General features: G+C 33.0%; 1 pseudogene; it reads left to right on the plus strand.

Annotated features, from left to right (window-relative positions):
• The first annotated feature begins 466 nt into the window (after window positions 1–466).
• Window positions 467–2,221, plus strand: LOC106504902 (annotated as a pseudogene).
• The last annotated feature ends 8,476 nt before the right edge of the window (window positions 2,222–10,697 follow it).

Raw genomic sequence — 10,697 nt, forward strand, 5'->3', positions numbered from 1 at the left:
GGTAAGCTAAGGATCAAATTCCCAACCAGATTTTAGAACACAAGCTCTCAAAAAGTACACTGAAAGAAATTAGGGCCACTCTTATAATATTTTTTTTTAAAGTACAAGAAAGAGAACCAACAGAAATTATATCTAATATAGTCAATGCACCATCCCTGATGGGTGTTTTTGTATATTTTTCCCTAAAGTCTATTCAACTATGTTTACTTTACAGATAGCATTTTTCCTTTATTACAAATAAATTGACTTGAAAATGCAGTATTTCTTAAAGTTTATCTTTTTAAAATCAAATGAGCTGATTGAGTGTTTATTAAAATTAAAACCTCAAAATTTTTGCTGCATCATTTTAATGGTCACTGCTCAATAATTAAAATCAAAGCTATTGGTTACATGGGAAACAGGTTTTACTGTATAGACAATTAAAAAGAAACATAATTAGGCATGAACTGTGATCAGAGGTTTCAAAATGATCTGGCCTGAAACTCAAAATTTCAGTGTAATATCCTATGCATTGCAGATTGAGTTTCCTGGTATTTCACTCCTTGCGTAACATATAGATTGTTTTTCCGCCTTATGTTGTTGAATTTGGCATAGTATAGATCTACTTATTTTATTTTATTATTTGTCAATGTGGAATAGTTATCAGTATGAGTTTTGAATTCCATTTCAAATAAAATTTAAGAAGCATTTAATGAGCATGCATGATGTGCCCAGTTTTTTCACTGCTGTGGGTGACTTACTCCTCAAGTTTTAGAGCTCATAATGCCTCAGAAAGGCTGCTAGCTAAATATCAGCCTATAAGTTGCCTCCATGCTTAGGCATTACTTACATAGATATATAAATATTTCCTTGGGGATGAGATTGTTTTTGTGGTAGACTTCAGAATGTCAAAATGCACTCAAAAAAAGAAAAAGATATGATACATAAAGTTTAAAAATCCTATTTTTGCGAGAGATATTCTGGAGGAATCAGCTTGTCATTTGGTAGATCATCTCACAGATGTGCCCATTCACATGTACCACCCAGTTGGAATACTGAGGTCTCATCATTCTAGTTGAAGCAAGAAACTTGAGAAAATGACTGCCATACTTGTGAAAGTAGATACCAATGCCCCATTTTTTTAAGAGCTACTCTGTGTGAGGTCCTGTGGAGCAAACATTGTTGAGTAAGTCATCACATTGTTGACAAAAATCTTGCAATCTTCTCAAATTCTTTATTGACCCTTTTGTTTGTAGCCTTTGACACCTTATCAACACCTTCAGGCAAACACCTGGAAAATAGGAACAATGTGACAGAGTTTGTCCTCCTGGGGCTCACACAAAACTTGAGGTGCAAAAAATTCTATTTGTCACATTCTTACTCATCTACATTGTGACCATAGTAGGCAATCTCCTTATTGTCATGACCATAGCAGCCAGCTGGTCACTAGGCTCCCCCATGTACTTTATCTGGCCTATTTATCATTTATAGATACTATCTATTCAATTACCATTGTTCCCAAAATGTTCATTGACTTATTTCACGAGAAAAAGACTATTTCCTCCCATGCTTGTCTGACTCAAGTCTTTATAGATCATTTATTTTCTGGTGCTAAAGTCATTCTCCTGGTGGTGATGACCTAGGACAGATATATAGCTGTCTGTAAACCTCTCCATTAATTGATCATCATGAATTGGTGGGTATGTGTTCTCATGCTGTTGGTGGCATGGACTGGAGGCTTTCTACATTCTTTGGTTCAATTTTTCTTTATTTATTGGCTCCCTTTTTGTGGCCCCAATGTCATTGACAACTTCATCTGTGATATGTACCTATTATTGAAACTTGCTTGCAACAATACCCACCTCATTAGACTTTCTATGATAGCTAATGGGGGGGAATTTGCACTGTCATCTTCTTCATTCTCCTGATTTCTTATGGGGTCATATTACATTCTGTTAGAACTTATGGTTTGAAAGTGAATCACAAAGACTTCTATTCATGTGAATCCCATATAACTGTGGTAATTTTATTCTTTGTTCCCTATATATTCCTGTATGCCAGGCCTACTTCTACGCTTCCTGTTGATAAATTCATGACTGTGGTTTTAACTTTCATCACTCCCATGTTGAACCCTTTAATTTACACCATGAGACATGCAGAAATGAAAAATTCCCTGAGAAAACCTTGGAACAGAATCATGACCTTAGGTGGAAGAGTGGTGCATCTTTCATACAAAACGTGATACTCATTCTTTCACAGAATCAATGAATAATTTTCCTATCAGTTTTGACATTTAGAAAACTATTTCTGTTGCTTTAATTATACTTCATATTCCTGAAACAGCTACATAAATGAATCTTTACCTAAATGAAATATTTTTTAGTTTTTAGAGAAAAGGAGAATCGTGTGGGTTTAATCTCTTATATGTGTAATCATACTGTTCTAAGATTCTTTAGTGGACAGTGATTTTTGGTTTTATTTCAAGTTCTATTTGTGGGATATGCCAACTTCCAAGCACAGAAAAGCATGACCTCATGGAATGTGTTTCATTTTAGTCACAGTGAGATTTTAAAATTCAAAACTCTGATGATTATAAAATATTAATCTAATGTTAAAAATAAATCTCCTAGTCAAATTAATTATTTTAAAATTTTACAGCATATGATCACCACTGAGTGTAAAACCATGAGGAATGAATTTTGTTAAATTTTTCAAGTGATGGTAGCATATGATTGATTTTGTGTATTCTGATAATGTTTTATATTGAAAAATTGAATAAGTCAATCCCATTCTGTTCAACTAGATCAATCAATCAATTCCTCTAATAGTTGAAATACATGTTTAAGTCATTTTGTCATATATAGTCCCAGAGTCTGCCTACTTTAAACTATCTAGGTAGAGTTTTTTTTTTTTAAATGCAGTGAATGTTTAAAATTTTTGGTACAGAAGATTTCATGTGCACTTATCTGATTCTCTGTAAACTGTATAACCTTGATAACTGATGAATCAAAAGTGTCTTTCTGTTTCCAATTGCTCTGTGCAGTTTGGGAATAAAATATGATATAAAGTTTACTTTTTAAGGTTTCTGTGTGTTCAATCCACAACATAGAGAAACTAAGGCATTAAATATGCTTTCATACATTTGTCAATTTGTAATTGGAATCACTTAGTGTGCTTAGTGATACTAATACCTCTAACTATTTGACAAATGTTGAATAAATGCCAGACACATATTGAATAAAGTTTCATTTATTCTTAAGCAAAGGTAATAAAAAGTACTCTAGATTTTTTTAACTCAGAAAAGAATCTGATACGGTGAATTAAATCTTCAAAATTATCAGAATTGAAGAAGCTGACATCTGCATACTGGAGTGAATGTGGTTGGGAACAAGGATTCACCACCTATGCTGTGATGCAGAGGAGAGGAAGCTTGATTCAGGGTGAAAGATGTTTGCATGTCCTTATCAGATTCCCTCCCTGCCCTGAATTTCTAATTTTCTTTAAAGTTCTAAAATGTTTCTTCTCACGTTTCCATATTTAACACACTTGGGATAAAAATTTTCAGGTATAGTGTGAGATGGAAGTATTATTTCCTTTATCATAAGAATAAATATTGAATAATCATTGTTTCCCAGCACCCTACAATATCATTATGTTCACATTTAAAAATTCTGTAGATCTGAAAAAAACAAAACAAAACAAAACAAAACACAATTCCCATTGTGGTGCAGTGGAAATGAATCTGACTAGGAACCATGAGGAGGATGCTGGTTCAATCCCTGGCCTCCCTCAGTGGGTTAAAGATCTGGAATTACCATGAGCTCTGGTATAGACCACAGATGCAGCTTGGATCTAGCATTGCTATGGTTGTGGCATAGGCTGGCAGCTGTAGCTTCAATTGGACCTCTAGCCTGGGAACTTCCATATGCCATGGTGTGGCCCTAAAAAAAACCAATAAAATAAAATGAAATAATTAAAATTAAAAACCAAAAATTCCATAAATCTATTATTCTCTCTCTTAACTTTCTATTTTGTTCACTTAATGCACCACTGAGATGATACTCTGATGTTTAAATTGCTGCAGATTGAGATACTAGGGCACTCCCTCTGCCTGAATATCCTTCATCAAAGGCCCGAAGGCCAATTGTCAGAGGGTGTTGGTGAAAGATTTAAGCATCCTTGTAATAAACTGAAATAAACAGTTTTCAAAGTTATTCCTTTTATAAAGCAGAAAAATTAGCATGTTTCTTCTCTTGCACACCATGAAAGAAAATAACTTACAGGATTAAAATGCTTTGGACTTATCTGAAAAGCCAAAATATTAATTTATCACCTTGCCATTGATATTGTCTTTACCTCTTAATTCCCCACTTCTAAATTCATCGGCAGCATGGAAATGAAGGAAGACAGGATGAATATGATTAAATTCATCCTAATGAGATTTACACAGAACCTAAGATACAGATAACTCTATTTTTGGCATTACTTTTTATTTATATTGTTACTGTCACTGGTAACATGGTCATTGTGCTTATTAAGATCTGCAGCAAGATTTTGGACTCCCTGATGTATTTCCTCCTGCCCTTCTCACTTTGATAGATGCTGCCATTCCACTTGCATAATCCCAATATGCTAGCTAATTTGTTCTATTATTCAAATACTGTCTCCTTCAGTGGCTGCATGACACAGCTCATTACTGAACATTTCTTGGGAGCTTCAGAGATTTTCCTGCTTGTGACCAAGGCCTGTGACCACTATGTGGCCATCTGTTGACCTCTGCACTATGTGACCCTCTTGAACCACCACATGCTGCTTCCCATTGGGGGTGTGTTGGGCAGTGAGTTTTCTGCACTGAAATGGACCTATCCTGGTCACTTTCTGCCTTCCATTCTGTGGTTCCAACATCATGGATCACTTCACATGTGACATTCTCCCCCTGATACAATTGCCTACACTGACTCTTTCCTTGTTCATCTCTTGGTTGCTGCCAATAGGGGAGTGACACCTGTGATAAATTTTGTAATGTTATTTGTATTCTATGTGGTCTTGCTGTGCTTCTTGAGGACTCACAACTCTGCAGGAAGGAAAAAGCCTTGATTACCTATAGTTCTCACATCACAGTTGTCTTGTTCCTTGTGCCTGTATTTTAATGTATCTGTGACTTGTAACAACTTATTCCATGAATAAAGTCATAGAGCTATTCTAGACTCTTGTGACTCCTATATTAGACTCTGTCTTCTACATAGTAATGTGTACAGAGGTTAAAAAATGCCACTAGAATGTTATTAAATAAGAATATATTTCCAGATAATTACTGGTCTAATACACAGATTTCATTTCTATTATGGCCTTTATATTTTCATATTTTATTATTATAAAGTCCTTCAATATTGTAAAGTCCTTCTCATATGACACTTAAATACCAGTGCATGGTAAGTATTATCATGGTTATTCCTATTTCACAGATGAAGAAATATGAAGTTTCAAAAAGTTAAATAATCCACCTGATATCAGAGACAGAAAGAGTATTAAGAACTTCATTCCTCTGAATTCCAATTTCATAGTATTTCAACTGTTTACAAAATATCAGAAAAAAGATATTTCATCAGAACCACTTCTCTTTTGTAATAAATTGAAATTTTTTCCTTTCCAATTACATAGTTATGTAATATCTCAGCATGTATAAGCATTTGGTACTGAGAAAGATGTATGGCCTACTGGTATCTAGGATAGTGTGCGATACAATACAGAAGAAGATAATTGTCAGTACACCCTTGACACACCCATGATATACCTAATATTTAAAATTATATTGTATTTATTCTTCTGTTGAGTACAAGTTGTCAGTGATTATAAAAATTAGTTTTAGGCATTCCCATAATGGCTCAGAGGTAATGAACCTGAGTATTATCCATGAGGATGCAAGTTTGGTCCCTGGCCTCACTCAGTGGGTTAAGGATCCAGCGTTGCTGTGAGCTGTGGTGTAAGTCTCAGACATGGTTCAGATCTGGTATTGCTGTGGCTGTAGTTCTTATTCAACCTTTAGCCTCTGTACTTCCATGTTTCGTAGGTGTGGCCCTAAAACAACAACACAAAATAGTTTTACTGTGTTTAACCTAATGTGAAAATTTTAAGTGTTCTAACATCATCACAAGAATATTATAAAATTAACATCTAGTATTCTTATTTTACAGAAAAAATGAAGGATCAAAAAGTTTAAATAATTAGATCATATAACATGTAAGACAGCTTTGAGCCCAAATGTTCTTACTCAAGATCCTATGACCTCTTTATCACAGAGAATTCTTTGGCACTGGTATTCAATTGTGGTTTGGAATATAAAAATATTTTGATTATATACTATATAACAAGTTCTACTTTATTATATTAAAAATGAATAGCAATTAAATGCACACATAAAATATGTCCATAAAACAATGTCACTATTAGAAAGTTGACCTTACACTTAGTTCCTTGAATCTGAACCCATTTTTTGAATATTGCTTTAGGAGATCATTTATAAGACATATTTACATATTAAAAATAGGAATCATTACTTCATTGGTGACAAAAGAAAGCATTTCTCAGCTAAACACCTTACCAGCTTATGAATTTATTGTGAATTAATTTTAACTCTTTTGAAAAATTAAATCTGTTACCAAAATACAAAAGTGTATGTATGTCACAGATGCATTTGTAGTAAAGATCCAGCTTCCCAGCATTATATGTTTCATTGAATAAATCAATGGACTCCATGTTATAACATTTAGCCAGCATATACTGGTTATGAAAACATGATTGAGAGTAAGAATACTATGGATCAGGAGACATGGATTTTATTTCTCAATATACCATCATCTTATTCCAACCTTAAATGGATTTCCCTGTTTCTATGAATAGTTTAATTTAGGTAATTTGGAAAGGGTTTCCAAGTTCTGTGATTCTTCCCATGCCAATATTTTGTTGTCATAAATATTGTTATATCTTATTCTATTTCAGTTAGAAGTAAAATTGGAAGAGTTGTGAGACCATCACTCACCTCCCCAAACTTTTCCATCCCTAGTAATCAACTTAGGGGGTGTCCTTATGGGATAATATGTCTTTGGATCAGATGAGTACAATACAAAATCTGCTATTCAGTGCTTTGTTATTCCAAGATGATGTTCCTCTACCTATTAAAATGCATGAAGCTGCCCATAAGAATATTTTGGCAGGTATCTGGTTTTTTGAAATTAGTCCCTGAACCTATCAGATGTCAAAATGTACCTCCAATTGTTTCTGATCAACTGTGAGATAATCCATACATAATTTCTAATTCAATTCTGGTTTACCGTTCAAGTTTGAAAATCTGTGTTTTTGTCTCTCCAGCATTTTAGACTACTTTTATTTTGGAAACAGACTTTTCTGGTAGAGCTCTAGTAACTCTCACATTGAAAAATGATTTTCATGGACAATCTTCATGTATTTAGACCTAACTCTGTGCTCTTTCCATTTCGTGCTATTCTAGGGCTTGGGGAGCAGAACAAGACAGACAGAGTGGTTTTAGAGCAGTCTCTCTACCAAGCACTGTAGCTATTTAAGTAAAGCTTGAAACAGCACTCAGTGGGCCATTGTGAATGGATTGCAATCTTTTATGAGGTTGGGAATGATGACTTGTCAATTCTCTGATCTGACTCTGGCTTTCATTCCAGAGTTGAGAGACAAGTTCAAGACATTTTCACTTTAGTAAAATATAGATAGATAGTTTCAAATCCTCGTTCACACTGTTTTTGGCCTCTGCCATCACCAATATTATTACAGCACTATAATATTGAAGTGTCTAGTCAAACTAGGTTCAGTTATGTGGTTTCAGTTTTCTTAAACTATTTTTCCTTCATGACATATGTTGCTCATTGTGACTGCATTCTCTAGATCTAATCCAGAGTTATGTAAAATTTATTTTCTTCTTATACAAGCAAGCATATTTTAACATGGTGAGTGAATGTGGTTCTATATGGGGATGCTAACAAATTAGATTGAATTAAATTTATTAAACATAATTTCAAATATTGATATTTATTTCTTTTAGTAAATAATTATAATATGCCACATATTTTGTGGGAACATAAATGTGTAATGCTATTTTTGTTGTAAAACAATAACTTAAAGATATGTTTCCTATCCAGGATTTAGTGCATGGCATTCTTATTTTACCTTGGCAAATGGTATTCTAAGACTGTCTTATATTTCCTTTTTATAAGCTGTGGATATTGATACTTATTTTTTTTCTATTCCATAGGGATATTATGAGATTAGATTTAAATGGCTGAAATAAAGGCCTTTTACCATCTCTTAATATAAATGAAGAATGCAATTATTTTCATCATTTTCATGTTAATCTAATTCCAGAGTTGGCACAGAAAAACTACATTGAGGAAGTACTATAAATTTATCTGGTGTGAAGTGCCATTATTATAATAAGTTTCATAATTATCACTTAATGTACATCTGAAAACAATATTTAAAAATTATGATGACCATGAGTGGTAGATCAATTAAAAATATAGCATAATAACAATTTAATATTCAGTGAGTTATCCACCCAAGTGTTTAATTTATACAATGCCAAATATTCAGACTCCCTATTTAAACTCACTATCAAATATCCAAGTTTATATGTGGTCATTTTTTTTTCTCCTCTCATGGTGTTTTGTTTTCATGTAGACTTAAGAATGAGGTTCAAAATTACAAAGGAAGGGTATAAAAATTCTCCTCTGATGTTCAGTTACCTTGAGATAATGGGGTTGTTGGCAAGATCTCTACTAATTTTGGTGAAATACCTCTGAGGTCCAAAAGCCAAGGCTGAGTAAATTCATAGACTTTGCAGACAACCAGGATACATGGTAGCATTGTTAATTTTCCAGAGAAAAGACTTATCAAAAGTACTATTTTAGATCTCAACGAAGACAATTATTGTAGCTGAGCTAGAAGACATTTTTAATCTTACAACTTTACTTTTCTCTTGGTGAACTAGTAACTGACTGAGGCCCTGGCCATAGAGCTATATTAGGCAAGTTCATAGGTGAGATTTTTTTCTAGGAAATCATAAATCATAGTCTATTAGGTTTACATGGATCTTACACATCACATAATCACACTTCACTCTCACAAATCTAAAATTTAAATCTCTGTTCAGCATGTCAAGCATCAAGAAGGATAGAGTCAACTTCAATAATTTAGGGAAAAATATTTTGAAGTATTTTTTCTTAGTGATATGTATTTAATAACTCTATTTAAAACTGATGTTATTCAAAGAGATGAATTATGTCTTAATCATCCATTTCTCCAATGAACATTCTGTGCATATTCTAAATTTACCATAGCTCTTAATAATTGTGCTGAACATATTTGAACATGTATTTTTTCTCTTAGATTTTTTTTCCAAATGCAATAGTTTGCATCTATTAACCCCAAGCTCCTATAACCCAAGCTCCTATAACTCCTCATCTGTAACCCCCTCTCCCTTGGCAACCACAAGTCTGTTCTCCAAGTCCACGATTTTCTTTTCTGTGGAAAGCTTCATTTGTGTGATATATTAGATTCCAGATGTTAAGTGATATCATATGGTAATTGTCTTTCTCTTTCTGTTACTTCACTGGGTCACATGCTGTACAGTAGGAAAAAATGTATTTGGGAAATAACAATTTAGAAAATGAAAAAGTTTTCATTTAGGATTTATTCCTTGAAAGAGTATTGTGAACTCAAAAGAAAAAGGACAAAGGAATTTCTACGTTAATAGTTACTTCGAAGTCACTTTTATTAATTATGTCTGATTCTTACTTTACATATATGGTATTCTTTTCTGATATGTTGAGGAAATCCACCTCAGCATAACAGAATGCAAGGAAGTGATTGTATTTTGTTTTCACATATGTATAGGATTTTCATCTTGGATTATTAAAAAATAAAGCTCTTATTTTTTAAATGGATAATTTTTGTAGAATGCATTTTATTATATTTATGTTTTCTCATCTTTGGGAGAAATGTATGCCCCCAAATCTCCTCATTCAATTAGAAATGCACTAGCCTTTAACCAGAAATTATGAATGATGGATGCTGTGGGAAGATGGGAGAAGAAGGCATGACAATGCATGTAGCAGAAATATAAAGGAGTGGATGATCATTTATATCATTGATAGAGGTGTTGCTGCTATTTGGCAATAAAATATGAAAGGAGGAATACTAAAGACATTTGATAGGGACACTTTTTTAGGAATTTATGTGAACAAACATACATTGCTTAATATATACAGTCAGTTTCCAATAAATATTTGTTGAAATAATGAACTTGCAATAGTACTTAAAGTAAATAATAAATTTTATATGTGTTTGTGTATATATGTATAATGCTTTGCTTATCTTACCTAGGATACTATTTCTGCTCTCCACATTAAATTTCTATTTTTACAACTTTGAAAATAAGGACATCCTTTGCTTGATAGACTCTATTGTATTGAACACCTATTGAAGAGTTTCTTTGTCCAAGTATATGGACATTGTAAATTTACTAAATATGACTACATTAAATTATATGTGGGAGATAATTTTGAAGTATAAAAACACTAAATAACAAATACTGTGATTAACTTGTAAGTAAAAGGACTCAGTAATACTCTTTCCTAGAGGCAATTAATATTTGCATATGTATCCTAAAAGATGTGTCAGAAATTATTAAACTG

This window comes from Sus scrofa, unplaced genomic scaffold, assembly GCF_000003025.6.
Source record: "Sus scrofa isolate TJ Tabasco breed Duroc unplaced genomic scaffold, Sscrofa11.1 Contig702, whole genome shotgun sequence".
Taxonomy (NCBI): Eukaryota; Metazoa; Chordata; class Mammalia; order Artiodactyla; family Suidae; genus Sus; species Sus scrofa.